Below are 3826 nucleotides of genomic sequence, written 5' to 3' on the forward strand. Positions count from 1 at the left end.
AATTAGTTTTCAAAAAGTGTTAAAATTAAAAACAAATTCGCGATGGAAGGGAGCGGGGCCGGGGCTTCACATGGTGCGGGGGTGATTAGCGCGGTTAATCATGGAGGGGGGCGATTAGTTTAGCGGTGACGATGACTTACGACTCTTTTTAGTCGTAGAGAGTAGAGACTAATCGCCCAGCCGCTAAACTAATCACCCCGCTGCAGTCCTAATCATCCCGCCCGAGTCAATTCCTCGCCTCGGTCAATTCCGCGCCCCAAGCCGCACATTTCCTTCCAGCAACCGACGGACGAACCTCGGCTCCACGACCTCGCCCCGTGACGCTGACCCCGGCACACGGCTGCCTCCTCCCCGCTGCCCCAGCCGCCCCCGCCGACCCCAGCACCCGGCCTCCTCCAGTCCTCCTCCCGCTGCGAACCGGCCCCTGACGCCGACGACGTCGGCCGTGACGCTGACAACCCCGGCACCCGGACTCCTCCTCGCCGCCCTAGCCACCCCTGCCGACCCGGCACCCGTCCTCCTCCTCCCGCTGCGAAGATGTCGGCCGCGACGCTGACCCCGACACCCACCCTAGCCCATCGCACAGCGGTAAGTCCTTCGCATTGTTTGAGCACCTATTTTCTGAAATTGCTACTCTAGTTCATCAGTCCTCCGCTTAGATATAGTTTTGTTTGTGAGCTTAGCTTTGCCATCACATTCATGGGTTCTCCAAAGCAAAGCACGATGAAAAAGCGGACATCAATGACCTGCACTTTGACATGATATGCTGCTGATACTGAAGGTTTATATTCGGAATTCCCTTTCTCATTTGAGTAGTAGTAGGCAGTAAGATCTGTGGTACCACAATGTGATCTGTCTCCTTTCCAGCCTCAATTGTGAATTCATCCTCAATTGTGTAGTAGTAGGCACTAAGATCTGACGTTAATGTTAAGAGTTAAAATTTGTGGGGATGCAGACAGCTCGATTTCACCTCAGTTTGGGCGTTGGCCTGATTGACACACTACTACATCAAGGCCTCCAAATCTAATACTTCTCGTGCTGCTTTTGTGTATCCATTCCAGTTGATAAACTTAATATGCTATAGGACAGTTATGTGTATCTGCACCTATGCTGTAATTAAAAATCTTGTGATTTATTCAAACATATGCCTCGTTTTGTACTCTAATTTGCACAACAGGTACTACGGTTAGATCAAAGGAATGCCAAAGCTCTTCAAATGGTGGCCCAGCCATTGCCAAAATCTTCAGTTGCCATATATGCTCCTTCAATGAATAGGGGCTTGAAGGAGGTACTGGGTTATTCTCTTCAGTTATCACTTTTGTCATAATTTGATTTGGTTGAGACTTGAGAGTACTTGTCATTTTGTACATACATATCATCTAAAAAAGGTTAACAAACTACAAACACATTAAATTGCGTTTTGTTATGAAGTATTTTAATATACTTATATATAAAATAATAAAATCCAACTATCCAAGAAACTTTGGTGCCGTTTGGATATTAGGATATAAGGGGTGGGTTAGGGAAATAAGGGGTGCTGGATAACTTATCCATCGTTTGGGTTCATGGAAAAAGAAATTGAGAGGGATAGGGAAAGGGTTATGCCGTTCTCATTTCCCACAGATGCTATCCCACCGGGAGGGGTGGGTTATGAGCGGGTTACCAGCTCCGCAGGCACCCTCGGCTCACTACCGGCCGGCGTCTTCGTCGCAGCGCTCGCCCCCCACACACGCGGGAGACCGGATCCACCGTCCCAGCACTTTCTCCCACGCATGGACAGTCTGAGCTACGCTCGTCTTGCTCGCATGCGGGCCTTGGAGGTCGTCGCCTTGCTTGCGCGCCGGCGGCCGGCCACCGAAGCGTCGCTGTCGTGCGGGACGCCGGAGACGCAGCCGCCGAAGCCACCTTGCGCCTTGGCTGCGGGATCTCAGCAGATGCTTGCCTCCTCCTCCGGCTCCTCGTTTCTATACATTTTCTATTTTGAAGGGGCCCAAATAGTTTGATTCTGTGGAGGTATAGTTTTGAAGCCATGATTGATTGACGTCATGGCCCAATACTTTATTCCTACCTTTAGATATATGAGTGCTAGTAGGTATAGTTTTGAAGTCATGACTACATATCTCATTTTTCTAGAGTCGTACGATGGTTCATATTCATCACAATAGGACCCCATATAGCTTACATGGTTCGTCATTTTTTTTTGAAACGATACATGGTTCGTCATGGACTTGGTGAAAGTTTTAACGTGTGTTTGGTAGGGGGATTCTTTGAATGATTAGAATCCCTACAAGTCTCGAGAGAGACATAAGAAATGGAGAATCTATGCCAAACAATTCTAGAAACCTTTCTCCGATCCACCTGAGAATAACAAACTAGAACGTAAAATAACGTATTTCACCTGAGAAGCAGTGGCGGATGTGGGATGCGGGATAAGGGGGGCTAAAACAACAGAGATGTTGATTTGCACGAAGATTTAACGGTGAAATCAAGTTTTTGCTACAGTAATTAGCATTGAAATCAAGAAATTAGGGGGGGCTGGAGCCCCCCCAGCCCCCCTTTGGATCCGCCACTGCTGAGAAGCAGTCAGTTTTATACTTAAACTAGGTAAATATCCGTGTGTTGCAACGGAGAAAAAAAGTACCATGATAGGGTAAATATGAGTGTGTTATATTGTTACTAAAAAACAATAAATGCCCATGTGTTATAAAGGGCAAAATATATTTATATATATAGTACCATAATAATGTAAATATGAACGTGTTACACTGTTACCCAAAAAAATGGTATTTAGAGCCTGATGTTTGCAATTGCAACATCACTTTTACATAAGTCTTCACGAAGGATGAATAATTAGAATATAATGTTAGATCAAAACAATCTAAAAGGAAATTGTTTTCAGAATACATGCAGTTTGGTTACATTGATCATAAGGCAAACCTAACCTGTCTAACATCTCTAAGACATGAATTACCATGAAGGAAACAACATGCTGCTATACTCTGGAGCTGAATCACACGGAGAGCTTCAGAACCAGATGAACTGAATGGATGAGTCCGGCAAGCAGGAGTCGCAGCTGCATGGTTCACGCTCTACTTTCCCAACAACTGGAAATCATAGGGCTGTAAAGTAGATGTAAATAAACAAGTGCTAAGTGTGCTGCATTGCTTTTCAAGCGCTAGCCAACTTCTCCCGCAGTCTTCTTAAGAACGAAATTAGGGGATTTTTCTACCCTAGTTGAGTTTTTTTTCAAGCGCTAATGGTTGGTTAGTTATTTATAATGCAAAATTTACTTTGTCTGCAATCTTCGGACCACTCGTCATTGTCTACATCTGAGGCAGAAGGAATTTCTGGCATCTACAGAGTTGTGTTATGAACATGCAGATGGCATGTCATAGTTAACAGTAGAACAAGAATAGTATGGAGAGTAGGGATACCATCTGCACCCTTTGCAGCATCTTGTGGCCTGGTATGAATCACTCTGCATAATAGACAATAGCAAAGCAATGCAGCAATGAATGAGATGATGCATCATTGCTAGAATGTCCGCTAATCAAGTACTGAAACACATCAATAATATGAGCAAGAGAAACTGTATTTGCGAGACTTACCGTCCAGTATGTGAACAACCTAGTATTGTTGTTCCATAGAGGTCAGGGCTAACCTACTGAACCAAACACCGCATAAATGACACACACTTAAAAGTTGCAAGCAACTGCTGAAAATGGTCAACTTTTACTTGACACAAGAATAAGCAAGTTGAACTACTAAACTCAGCTTTAAAATACCTGCCAACCGCCTCTACGCTATTGAGATTCTCCCCAAATGA

At 45.1% G+C, this 3826-nt stretch overlaps 1 long non-coding RNA gene across 1 annotated transcript; it reads left to right on the forward strand.

The window, feature by feature from the left end:
- The first annotated feature begins 266 nt into the window (after positions 1-266).
- On the forward strand, positions 267-3487 carry LOC136452304 (uncharacterized). Its single transcript, XR_010758801.1, has 3 exons — positions 267-781; positions 1178-1288; positions 2979-3487. It is a non-coding gene; the product is annotated as an uncharacterized lncRNA (long non-coding RNA).
- Positions 3488-3826: the final 339 nt, after the last annotated feature.

The sequence above is a fragment of the Miscanthus floridulus genome, chromosome 5, assembly GCF_019320115.1.
Source record: "Miscanthus floridulus cultivar M001 chromosome 5, ASM1932011v1, whole genome shotgun sequence".
NCBI lineage: Eukaryota > Viridiplantae > Streptophyta > Magnoliopsida > Poales > Poaceae > Miscanthus > Miscanthus floridulus.